The sequence below is a fragment of the Hyperolius riggenbachi genome, chromosome 3 (genome assembly GCF_040937935.1).
Source record: "Hyperolius riggenbachi isolate aHypRig1 chromosome 3, aHypRig1.pri, whole genome shotgun sequence".
In the NCBI taxonomy this organism is placed as follows: Eukaryota; Metazoa; Chordata; class Amphibia; order Anura; family Hyperoliidae; genus Hyperolius; species Hyperolius riggenbachi.
The window spans coordinates 100,963,362-100,977,292 of NC_090648.1; the positions used below are offsets into that span (position 1 = coordinate 100,963,362).

At 43.6% G+C, this 13,931-nt stretch overlaps 1 long non-coding RNA gene across 1 annotated transcript in view; it reads right to left on the reverse strand.

Moving 5' to 3' along the window:
* Positions 1–13,150, reverse strand: part of LOC137561072 (uncharacterized) — a 34,499-nt gene extending 21,349 nt beyond the window's left edge. The window contains exon 1 of the long non-coding RNA XR_011029864.1: positions 13,067–13,150. This is a non-coding gene — a long non-coding RNA (uncharacterized lncRNA). The remainder of the gene's footprint in view (positions 1–13,066) is intronic.
* Positions 13,151–13,931: the final 781 nt, after the last annotated feature.

Here is a 13,931-nt window from a genome sequence, read left to right on the forward strand (position 1 = left end):
AGATGTTCAATAGATTTCAGCATGACATCTGTGCAAGCGCCTCCGACTTTGAGTCTCCCCAGGTCTCCCCCACATGGATTGTGCACCCATAGCTCCCAACTGTCCCTCTTTCGGAGTGGAGAGTCCCTTTTTGGGAGCCCTGCCCCTCTGTCCCTCTTTCCTCCTCATTTGTCACTCTTTCAGGACTTTGTCCCTCTTGCTATGTAAATATACAGTATATATTTCTCTACTAAAAAATGTGTTTGATTGACTCTAAACTTTATATCCATCCTTTAAATTTATATATTACTAATTTTAAAATGTTAATATGAAGGAAAATGAACCAGGATAGAAAGGACCAACGTGGTTTGAATTATAGAACAACATATTTTTCTTATTAAATCTTTATGATACGTGTGACTAGTGGTGTGATGGGGCGTGATCAGGGGTGTAGCAGGGGCGTGGCTTAAATGTCCCTCTTTCTCATCTCAAAAAGTTGGGAGATATGGCCTGGGCCTATGCTGAGTGTTGCAGCCTTACCTGTCAACTGGCACACCTCCTTCGATGTCCCGTGTGTTTCTCTATGGCCACTGGGGGCACCTGTACCCTGTGACCCCATTGCATGTGCCTGACATCTGTATATGCAGCAGTGTCATGTGGTACAGGCACCCCCAGTGGCCATAGAGAAAGACTAAGGGATAAAGAAGGAGGCTTGCTAGTGGATAGGTGAGTGTTGCAGGCCCACTTATCCACTGGCCGGGGTTCCGTCTGTCTTGTGGAAATCTATCCCTGCTACCGTTACGCACCCAACCAACCCCTAGAGCTGTAAAATCCACATGCAAACCTAGGCAGTTACCTAGGGCCTGGAGAGAGTCTAGGGGCCTGGTGGATGCATCCCACACCAAATCTTACAAAAAAAAATCCAGGTGATCATCAGCGCTGGGCAAAAACTGTTATCTTTCCTAGGGCCCCAATTCATCTTAATCCTTTTCTGATTTTGAGCGAGATTTCTCCCGCATGCTGGATGGATCAGTTTGAGTAATTCTGGCAGGTCATGTTGCAGCGTTGATCTCTATCAGATTCGATCATTATGATCATTATGATTGAATCGGCTGGATAACGGTGCCATGAATGTATGGGCAGTGGGCACCTTAGCAAACACCACCCATTTATTTTATTTATTTATTTATATAGCGCTGACATATTACGCAGCGATGTACAAAGTATATTGTCTTGTCACTTAATTGTCCCTCTGAGGGGCTCACAATAAAGTCCCTACCATAGTCATATATCTATGTATGTATGGTGTAGTGTGTGTATCGTAGTCTAGGGCCAATTTAGAGGAAGCCAATTAAAGAGAAACCATAACCAAGAATTGAACTTCATCCCAATCAGTAGCTGATACCCCCTTTCCTATGAGAAATATTTTCCTTTTCACAAACGGATCATCAGGGGGCTCTGTATGGCTGATATTGTGGTGAAACCCCTCCCACAGTGGGATGTCAGGATCATGGTGCTGACAGTTTCCTGTCTGTGAACCTCATTGCATTGTGGGAAATAACAGCTGTTTACAGCTGTTTCCAACTGCCAAAAAAAGCAAGCAGCATCTCTTTCCAGTGACATCACCTGCCAGCAGTAAAAATGTCACCATGTGATTAATGTCAGAATCTAATTCAGGGAGAGGAAAGATTTTACAATGGGCAAACACTTTCTAAATCTTTTATACATAATTATTGTAAAAATTAAGCACTTTTGTGCAATACATTATTTTCACTGGAGTTCCTATTTAACTTATCTGTATGTTTTTTTGGGATATAGGAGGAAACCAGCGTGCCCAGAGGAAACCCACACTGTCATGGGGAGAACATACAAACTCCCTGCAGATGTTGACCTGGCTGGGATTCAAACCGGGGACCCAGCGCTGCAAGGCAAGAGTGCTAACCACTATGCCACTGTGCACACATTTGTTCATCATATACACAGTATATAAAAATGCACAGAAGAAGACTTGTGTGTCTGTAAGGGTCCTTTTACACTTAAAGGAGAACTGTAGTGAGAGGGATATGGAGGCTGCCATATTTATTTCCTTTTAAGCAATACCAGTTGCCTGGCAGCCCTGATGGTCTATTTGCCTAAAGAAGTGTCTGAATCACACCAGAAACAAGCATGCAGCTAATCTTTCATATTTGTCTAAATTTGTCAGAAACACCTGATCTGCTGCATGCTTGCTCAGGGCCTATGGCTAAAAGTATTAGAGGCAGAGGATTAGCCGAATAGCCAGGCAACTGGTATTGCTTAAAAGGAAATAAATATGGCAGCCTCCATATACCTCTCACTACAGTTCTCCTTTATAGTGATCCTCTATGGAAAAAAGTAAGCAGTTAAAACTGCCATCCAGGAAATACTTTTGACATCAAAGGAAACCCTGAGAATCTTCAATGAGGAGATGGACTAGTCCAAAACCTGTTGGTTATGTCAGATTTGAACTGTTTGCTTTTTTTGCTGGAGTGGTCCTTTAATCAAATGCTCTCAGTTAGAACTGAAAGGACAACAAGGATTTTCAAAGTAATGTCCATGTTTCCCTATGGCTCAGTTCACACTAATGTGTTTTAACTGAAACCTTTTTCGCAATGCACTGCTATGGAGAAGAAAAAAATGCGTACCAACACATTTGTAAAAGGACCCTAATGCTGGGTTCACATTGTTCCAGATGCACAACGGTACGTTGACAATGTATCCACGCAGGAGACAATGTGGCCCGAGCAGTGCAGCCAAAAAGAAAAAAAATCTCTTGCTTTCATTCTAATAGTTTGCAAAGGGAATGAGACAAGCTGATAATTCTTCCCCTCAGACACTTTCAAGAATGACACCCAGAGACTGAGATGAAACAGCACAGAAAATCCATAGCTGCCAACTGTCCATCTTTCGGAGTAGACAGTATTTGCATGTTTATGTGCTCTGGGTTGTTGTACTCCTTGGTGAGAGTGCTGTGTAATTCTATAACTTTATTTTTTACTATAGTTAAAGTGTACCTGAGAAGGGGCCACATAAAAAATGTATACTTGCCTGGGGCTTTCTCCAGCCCCCTCCAGGCTGATTGCTCTTACTCTGTCCTTCTCTGACTCCCCATTTGTCCGCAACTGACGCTGGAAAATCCTCCAATCGTACTCCCCCATCTCGTTTTCGTCACTGGGAGCGTTCTGCACTAGCTCAGTAGCTCCCGGCGACATGAACGCGGCGGGAGCACGCGCATGGCCATGCTGCGCATGCACAGTTGGTCCCAGACCAGTGCATTTTCCGGAGCCAATTGCGGACGAACGGGGAGTCGGAGGAGGATGGCGTGGGAGCGATCATCAAGGGCTGGAGGAAGCCACAGGTATGTATATTTTGTTGTTTTATCCCCATTGGAGGTTCCCTTTAAAAGAAACCCAGGGCGAGAGAGATATAGAGGCTGCCATATTTATTTCTTTGTAAACAATGCCAGTTGCCTGGCAGCCCTGATGATCTTCTGGCATAAGTAGTGCCTGAGTCAAAACCCTGGAACAAGCATATGGCTAATCCAGGAAAACCTGAGTCAGCTGAGTCAGAGTACCTGATCTGCTGCATGCTTATTCAGGGTCTATGGTAAAAGTATTATAGACACAGGATCAGGGGGACTGCCAGGCAACTGGTATTGCTTAAAATGTTCCCTTTAAAGGATACCCGAGGTGACATGTCACATGAAGAGATAGACATACAGTATGTATGTACAGTGCCTAGCACACAAATAACTAGGCTGTGTTCCTTTTTTTTTCTTTCTCTGCCTGAAAGCGTTAAATATCAGATATGTAAGTGGCTGACTCAGTCCTGACAGGAAGTGACTTCAGTGTGACCCTCACTGATAAGAAATTCCAACTATAAAACACTTTCCTAGCAGAAAATGGCTTCTGAGAGCAGGAAAGAGATAAAAAGGGTCAATAGTTCATACATTTTAGCTCTGGTATACTTCAATAAATGTGGCATTGAGCAAAAACAATAAAACAGTTAAAACGTAAAAAGTAGATTTAAACATAAAATAAAACTGTGGAATATCTTAAAAAGTCATTTTTAGGAGAAGGAAGATAGATACAATTGTTTATTTTATTAGTTTATTTTCGCCTCGGGTGTCCTTTAATAAACAACCAGCCTCCAAATTGGCAGACAGAAAGGCTTTCTGGCAGGTAGTAGCCTCACACACACCCCTGTGTTGTCACTGGTGACAGCCTGAGAGAAAGCAGGACTCTGGACGGGGTACCAAGGGGGCAGGAAGGAGCGGCGGTAAAAGACTTTCCATGTTTTCTTCAGATCATTACAAAGCTAAATGGTGCTTGGTATCATTTTCAGCAGTTGTGTCCGAAGCAGCTCTTTGCTACAGAGCTGAGTAGAGCCACTTCCTAATTATCCAGCACATGTACAAGAGAAATTGTTATAAATGTCAAGAAGAAAGAAGAGTAAACTTTGTTAGTAGTCATAATCTAGTTACGGACATCAGATGATTGTCGCTGGCTCTGACTATTTGTGATGAGATCTAAAAATAATACATATGATGAATGATACGATCCTCGAGGATGGGCCCTGTTGGGCTGTTATTGATCTAATGAGGCAGATTTACCTGGACACTAGCAGTGGTGTAACTACAATTCATAGGCCCCCCAGCAAAACTTTGATGGGCCCACCCAATGAATACATCCCTTCTCTTGCCTCCCCTTGGTGCCCTTCACAGCCTTGGGGCCCACCTCACAATATATTTCCACATTCATTCCACCTGAGGGAGTGGAGGTGTAGATATTTGTGGTCCCCTTTTGCTGAGGGAGTCTTACAGATTCCAAAATAAGTCTATCTCCAGGGGTTACCCTCTTATGTTTGGGAGTAATTTGTCCGACCTCCCCCTGAGTACCAAAGATATGGCTAAGCCCCTTATCCTTCACATTTTGATAAGAGTGCTTTGCAGGGAGAAGGGACTTCCTCCTCTATCTTTCAGAGTACCCGATGAAAAATGATGAAAAAAATATCCCAGCTGATCCAGGGGAAGGCGAAAAACCTTACAAGGCCTGGCCCAATTTTCCTTATAGGATATCCGAAGCAATGAAAAAAATCTAGCTTTACTTACTTCTTCCAGGCCCTAGAAGTCACGTGTGTCCCTCGCTTCCGCTCCTATCTTCTCCTGGGTCCCACTGGCAGCCTCTGAAGTATTGACGCAGCCTCAATGTGTCGTCATCAGGAGCGTACTGCACAGTTGTACTTTAGAAGGTAAAAATGTCTTCTTCCCAACTCCAGGTGGCAGTCAGATAAATCCCTGGATCAACACTCCTGGGAATTACCTAGTAATTACAGCTGTGGATGCCCTTCAATGCAAGTAAAAGCATCCAAGCCCTCTTTAAATGCAGATATAGAGTTCACCACAACTACTTCCTGAGGTAAGATATTACAGATTTTAACCATTCTCACTGTGAAGGGCTTCTTTTTAAATAGATAGAAAAACATTTTTTCCCTTTCCCTTTGTCCGTTGTATAACCCTAGGGACAAAAAGCTCATCTGCAAAGCTTTTGTATTACCCTCTGATGTATTTATACATGTTAATCAGGTCACTTCTCAGTCGCCTTTTTTCCAAGCTCAAAAAACACAGTTTGTCCAGCTTTCTTAGTAAGTTAGATCTTCCATCGCCTTTAATATCCACACCTTTGGGAGTCTTCGGCAGGCTTCGGAAACACTTGCCTCTTTGAATACTTCTGAAGTTTTGAAGACAGGTGCATCCATACTGCACAGACGTGAACCAGGACTCCCACGGGTGCACCATGGATCCGCTTATTTTTAGAAGTCCTCGGGGAGGCGAGTAATTCTGAAGGCTGTCTGAGGAGGGCTAAAGAGGTATTCGACCAAGTTGAGCAAATAACTTCACCATGGCTCATCGATCAGTGAAACAAGGGGATGTAGAGAGGGCCAGGAAGGCTCTAGGGGATCCAGACCTTTCCCTATCCATGGGTATAGGTAAAAATACAGATGTTTCACTACTTAATTCTGATAGCAAAGTATCTGTAAATTTTAGTATGCCCTTACTCTCACATGAGTCCTCCCTCTTGATGCCTAACCCTAACCAATTTCCCAGATGATGCCTAAATTTACAGACCCCCCACAATGCCTAATCCTAAAGTCCTCTCATGATTTCTAACCCTAAGACCTTCCCCGGTGAGGCCTAAACTTAGACCCCCTGCTAATGCCTAACCTTAACACCCCCCTTCACCAATGCCTAATATGGGCACTGCCACAGGCCCCTATCTTAATAGCTGCAATCAGTAACTACTACGAGTAGAGTATCTAACTAATTTTTTTCAGAACACTTCAGTATTTATTAAAATGGATGAAATGGACTATTAGTGTGGACACACCATGAGGTTGACCTCTCTGTAGATCAAGCTCAGAAAGTTATGGAAACTATGTTGTTCTGTCTACAGGGATGGTAGACAGATGGATGTCCATGTCCTACTGATGATATATTGCAGCCAGTTGAGGTATAAATATTGTGAGGTGAAGTAAATTCCTCTTAACAGAAGCCTGAAATGAGCAGAAATATGCAGTTTAGAAGAATTGTTAGGCACCGTTATTATAACGGCAACTGGAATGACTTGGCACGTCACATAGCACAGCAGAGCTGCTGGGCATTTGGCTCACTTGACAGAACAATTATACAGTTTCTTGGCTCAGTTAGCAGCTTAAACAAGGAAGATCTATGAGCTTACAACTGGCTTGTCACACACAGTGGTATACTGACGCAGCTGGAGAAGACACAGGTGAGCTGCGAGTATGGGCAAAGTGTAGGAGCCGTCTCTGACAACACTGCAACTACCCACAAAGCTGTGAGCTTACCCCACTTCACCTATAGTGCCTAGTGCATATTACATTTGTTTATTCCCCATATGAATGTGTCGTCCTTAAGGTATGCCACCTCAATCTTTCCAATTTTAGCTGTTTTTACAGTTTTATTACTCCTTGGAATAGATGCCTCCTTCCCCCTTGTATTACCCACCCTCCCTCAGGAGGGGTGTTCTACGTAGTTAGGTGTTTTATCCCCATAACCATCTGAATTCTGTTAACAAGAGCACGACCACGTCCAGTGCAGCTGAACACCTGAGTGGAGTTGGGTTTATTGATTTCCACCTGCCTTCAGTGGTCGGTTGCCCGTATGTAACCCTCCTTTGTGAGCAGGGGTGACCCCCCCCCCCCGCCAGATTGTGGGACCTTCCGTGGTGAACTGGCTTCCAGCGTCTAATAGACGCCACACCAGTTCACTCATCGCAGCTCATCTCAGCCTGCGGAGTCTACCAAAAAGGCATAGCAGATGGTGACAAAAAAGCCCTGCACTGGAGAATATTTGTGTCTGCAGTACAGGGCTTCAGGCGCCATCTTCCTGTAGCCCTGCTCTGCCTGTGTCACTGTCAGCGCGGGAGTTGTGAAGATTATCGGGGGAGCTGCACGTCAGGAGAGGAGTCTTCTGCAGGTGAGTAAATGCTTTTTTTTACCAGGTGCAATTTATTTTCTGGTGAAATTCTTCCCACATTACAAATACTTTCTGGTGAAACATTGCTGCACTACGATTTTTTTCTGGTGAAACACTGCCCACATTATGATTATTTTCTGGTGAAAGATTGCCACATTACGATTATTTTCTGGTGGAAGATTGCTGCATTACGATTATTTTCTGGTGAAACATTGCTGCATTAAGATAATTTTCTGGGGAAAGATTGCTGCATTACGATTATTTTCTGGTGAAAGATTGCTGCATTACGATTATTTTATGGTGAAACATTGCTGCATTAAGATAATTTTCTGGTGAAAGATTGCTGCATTACGTTATTTTCTGGTGAAAGATTGCTGCATTACTTTATTTTCTGGTGAAAGATTGCTGCATTAGAATTATTTTCTGTTGAAAGATTGCTGCATTAGGATTATTTTCTGGTGAAAGATTGCTGCATTGCAATTATTTTCTGGTGAAACATTGCTGCATTATGATTATTTTCTGGTGAAAGATTGCTGCATTGCAATTATTTTCTGGTGAAACATTGCTGCATTATGACTATTTTCTGGTGAAAGATTGCTGCATTGCAATTATTTTCTGGTGAAACATTGCTGCATTATGATTATTTTCTGGTGAAACATTGCTGCATTATGATTATTTTCTGGTGAAAGATTGCTGCATTGCAATTATTTTCTGGTGAAACATTGCTGCATTATGATTATTTTATGGTTAAACATTGCTGCATTGCGATTATATGCACAGGTTTTCTTGCCTGGAGTGACAAAATGGCTAGAGGCACCCCTGTTTGTGAGTACCACAATCCACCACTATATATTTTACTCAACACTGTGACTTTCTGCACCATTGCGGCTCGCGTTGTCTCTGTGTGTTTTCCACTCAGGGGGCCATATGCAATTCACTTGTTCACCTGACTTTTCTCCCAGGAGATAATTTTTCATCTTCGATTAAAATAACTTTTCAGCACTTTACAACTAAAAAAGTACCAAAAAGTAGGTGAAAAGGTACTATCAAAATTATTTTGAGTATTTCCTTGCTTTCTGGTGGCTTAAAAGGCATTTTATTGACAAGTTTAAAAATATCACCTAGGAGAAAACTCAGGTAAAAAAGTGAATTGCATATGGCCAGGGGGTGATTTTTAATCACCCTACACATCTACTTCACCTGTAGACTTTTTGAAGTTCTATACTCAGGGCCGTATTTACCATAAGGCACTGTAGGCATGTGCCTACAGGCGCCTGATGATGGAAAGGCAGTTCACTCCTCTCCCCGAGCGCCTCCCTCTCTTCTTTCCTATGAGTCCTGATGAGAGTGTAAATGAGAGGTTACTCACCTTGCTTTCTGCATTCCACTGACAGATCTCCCTTCATTCAGGGGCAACTCTAGCTACTTAATGCTGAGGTTCCTCTAGCTACCTAATACCTGGGGGCACCTCTAGCTACTTAATACTTAGGATACTTCTGGCAACCTAATACTTAGGGGCACCTATAGCTACCTGTGACAGGTAAGGGAAGTAAGGGAGAAGTGACAGCTGGGACAGCCAGCACACTTGCATTGCAGTTTGGTGGGGGTTTATAGGTTCATGGAGGATGAGGTCTATGGTGCCAGGACGTCTGTGCCTATAGGCTCCTGTGATGTAAGTCCGGGCCTGTCTATACTGCAATGTGTTTAGGAAATACATCAGTGGGCAAGTGTGGAAATTCATGATGAACCATAAGAAGTGTTGTCAAAGTGACTATAAACAGGGGTGGTGAGATTTCCATCATCTGTTGATCCATACAGTCACAACAGCGATTGAAGTTTCTGAAGACTTGAATTCTGAATTATTTTTTTTTTTTATAAATATGACCTAAATGTGATCTTTTTTTTTTTTCTGTAAGTCCTAAAGCTAGATAATAAATACTGGTACATTGGTATAAACCCCATGTTTGTTTCTTACTTTGTGCAGCGCCACAGAATATGTTGGCGCTTTATAAATTAATAATTATATTAATAGCTTTTATATTGCGTTCTAGTAACGGCAGCATGATTAATATCAGTTGAGACTTCTGAGATATCTAACGCTGCAAGTGGGTAGATTAGGGAAACAACTGATATCAGGCGGGTGTCCATCACTTACCTGATCTGCTGAAGTTTGCACAGAGTATGCCATGCTTTATTCTGACTTCATAACTGTGATTTCTTATTGGTCACTCAGGCTGAACAGCAACTGGCCTCTTGTATTGAATGAAACTGTATGTCTTGCTATACATTATAATCTCGTTATAATAAACTCTGATATAGTAAACATTCATGTATAGTCAATTCAATTTCCAGGTCATGGCCAAGCACCCTTAAAATCCTATTGGAGTAAAGCCTGGAATTGTAGATCCTGATACAATAGAACCTCTGTTATGGCCCATACTCACGGGCTACAATTGTCGCCGCAACACGCGGCGCGCGTGTGTTGCGGCGACAGGTCACCCATGAGTATGGGCCGTCGCACGGGCGCGCACCCCGAACTGTCGCCCGTCGCTGATGTCGCCAGGTGATTGAAAGTTTTAATCGCCTGGCGACAGTCGCCGCCGCACCTCCGCCGCAACTGTCGCTAGTCCGCGTGAGTACGCGGACTAGCGACAGCAACCTCCATTGAGAATGCGGAGCTTCCGGCGGGGGGAGGAGGAACATCGGCGACAGCTTCTGTCGCGCCGCTGGTCCCTCTTCCGCGTGTGTACGCGGAGGGACCTGGCGAGGAGCTGTGCCGGCCTGTCGCCCACACACTCACGTGTGCTGGCGACAGGCAACTTTTGCTGCCCGTGAGTATGGGCCATAGAGTAAACCTGTTTTTGGCCTCTGCAATACTCTGTATCTGGCTATAGTGGAAAGTGGGCGGGCTCATGTGTCTTACATCAGCCATGAGCTGTGGTTGGTGGGCAGGCTGGCAGCAAATTGTAGTTTGCTCACTCTCTAGTGGCTGAATTGAGTATTGGTTAAGGGCTCTGCCTCTGGCACAAGCGACCAGGGTTCCAATCTTGACTCTCCCAGTTCAGTAAGCCAGCACCAATTCAGCAGGAGACCTTGGGCAAGACTCTCTAATATGGATCCATCTGAAAATGGCGCCTGCGAATAATGGCGCACGGTGTTGCAGCTAATCCGTTTGTCGCTTATCGGTATTTAGCGTTAAAGCCTTATCGTTATTTAGCGTTAACACACAGAACCCTCTCTGTACCTTTCCCTAACCCCTAAACCCCCCCTGGTGGTGCCTAACCCTAACCACCCCCCTGGAGGTGCCTAACCCTAACGACCCCCCTGGTGGTGCCTAACCCTAACCACCCCCCTGGAGGTGCCTAACCCTAAACATCCCCTGGTGGTGCCCAACCCTAAGACCTCCCTGGTGGTGCCTAACCCTAAATCTCCCCTGGTGGTGCCTAACCCTAACAGTGTTATATTAAATCCATTCACCGTTTTGCAGTTAAATAACTTCTGCAGTTTGGCTTATGTAGGGCGCTATTGATAAATAACGTTACTGCGCGCAATAATATCTGCTGTTTGGCATATGAGCGGCGCTATTAATAAATAACGTTACAATGTGCTGTTATTCTTCTTTTTTCTCTGTGCGCCATTATTATGCAGTACTAACGATAAATAGCGATAAGCGTATCTTTTTAATGCGGCGTCATTTTTATGCATAAGTTCTGTACCTGCATTAACTGGTGAGATCTATACTTCCTGTGCAAGCTGCTGTGTGATTTTTGCATGCAAATCCCTACATATTGAGCACTGTACATTGTGATCTTCTAGTTTAGATACTTTATGTACTTGAGTATGACCATTTCTGATATAGTAAACTTCTGATATAGAGGCCCGAAACATGTCAGCTTTTATTCGATGTGGGATACGTCCTGAATAAAAGTTACCAGTTTGGACAAGTGCGGAATTCCTGGTCTGTCTCCAGTATTGTATGGAATCCTGTTCCAAGTTCCTGCACTGCCATTTACCCGGGGTGAGCGGTATTTTACCGTTGTAAAACTTCTGATATAGTAAACCACTTTGCCTGGTCCCTTGGAGTTTACTATAAAGGGATTCTACTGTATATGCATGTTTGCCATGTACAGTATATCCCCATGTAATGTACTGCACTGCGTAATATATTGGTACTCTTTTATATGTAGTATTTTTTATTTCTCTCCATCTCCATGGCTTTTATCTCTTCCTTCAGTCTCAGCGCTTCTGTAGCTGCTTTCATCTGGTCTGTATCCCTCTCCTCCTCCCCTTTCTTATAATAACCTTATGATTGCCTCAGCACTTCATTATATTATTGCAATGGGGGGTTATAATTTGATAGCCTCAGCACCGGTCATTTTAATCACTGCTGACCCCGCTCCCCTAGTCTCTACCTCCCTCCCTGTCCATTAATTGACAAGCCAAAAACTGCTGCTAATGTCACAGTCAGCACTCGTGTGAGGGGACATTGCTGGCTCTAAGTGGCTGGGGAAAGGTGGGCGACTTAGGATATTAAAGATCACGATGCTGTTTAGAACTCGGTGGAAGATTATGGGTGGGGGCTCCCAGGGCACAGATGGCAGACGCTTAGAATGCGTAGTATAATGGGACACGAGACTGTCGCCGCATATTCTCCGTGTGAGTTTGCATGCTTTGTATTAGAGCTGCACTTTGAATGCTCAGATGGCAAGATATTTAAAGACCAATAAACCTTAAATTGTCCAGTGTTCAATAGATCTATAACTGGCTAAGGTAAAAGAGCTACAAATAACAGGGAAGTACAATGCAGTATTTGAAGTAAGGTTATTGGAGAAGTGTAATGGAAGTGTATTATCCTTACAACAAGGTTTACTTAAAAGGCAAATACTAATAAAGTAAGTGGCGAGATTCAGCAGACCCCATCAGGGTATATTGTGGGCGTACATGAATTTTGGGCGCTATGGAAAATCGGGCACAGGAACAGTGCTGATAGTAGAATATCAGTAAATTTACAGATAATCTACTATTTAAAGTGTTTATTTTTATTAGTAAAATATCGGTAATTGTTACCAATATTTTACTATAGCTAAACCTAACCATACTCTCACACAGAGCCCTCCACTACCTATGCCTAACCCTAACCCCCCTTTCTGGTGCCTAACCCTCCCTGGTGGTGCCAAACCCTAACACCCCCCTGGTGGTGCCTAATCCTAAAATCACCCCTGGTGGTGCCTAACCCTAAGACCCCCTTGGTGGTGCCTTAACCTAAGACCCCCATCCCTGTTGGACCTAACCCTAACCCCCACCCCTTCCCCCAGTGGTGCAAATGATGGAAATAAAAAACAGGAAAAAAATCTATATTTACCGGGTCCCCTTTGTCACAGAGAAAAACCCCACAATAACAATAATTATTGGCGCCTGATTTGTCCAGATGCCAAGCCTCATGCGCCCGATCTGCCTGATACAATATTGTGGCAACCACAGTAATGAGCAAGTGGGGAATTTTTGTCTCCAGACGGATCTGTCAAAAGCTCTTCTTTACCATCGTTTGCACAAACGCCACATTTTTTTTCTAACCTCTTTTTTTCCCGACATTTCAGCCGATCCTGGAAGCATCATGCATCTTCTAGGGTTGCTTACCGCTGTGTCTCCATGTCCCCCTGCAGGGAGGTGAAAAACGACAATCGCTGTTAAAAGCCACCAAAAGACGCAAAATGCTTTTATGAATGTTTGCAACACCCCCCCCCCCCCCCCAAATCTTACAAAAAAAAAGCTAGATGACCTTCAGCGGGGGGCAAAAACTGCTATCTTGCCTAGGGCCCCAATTCATCTTAATCCATTTCTGTTTATATTTTTTTTATTAATGAAACTGTAACCTTCCATTAAGTGTTTGTGTAGCGCCATGTGTTCGGTTTTTTTAAAGGGCATTGAGTGAGCTGTCTCCTTTCAGTGGATTTGTATAGGGGTATAGTGGCTCACAATGTGTGCGTATTCATCCTGGTGTTCAGCTGTCACATTATCCACTTATCCCTGAAATAGAACACGTTATGCAGAGGACACCAAAGCAGTGCATGATAACAAGAGTGCATGTAGTACTCGGGCCCATGTATACACAGCATGTCATAAATATTTATATACATTGTTACGGAGTCACTGCGGCGAGCTCCCCGTGGGAGGCTCAGACCCGGCAGAATAGATACAACACTTACATATGTATTTATGTATGCCTGTGTATGGGAAGAGATCCATTTACGTGCATTCATCCTATGCATTCCCTAAGCTCTGGTAAGTCAGGAATTTCAGATTGAGTTGCTTTGTATAAACCTCTGCGTTTTTTACAGATCAATTGTGGAAGCTGGCTGTGTGCTAATACACCGCAATTAGATGAGTACTCCGCATTAAATCAGACTGTTATTAATATTTGCATCTTTTAAGCTGAGCT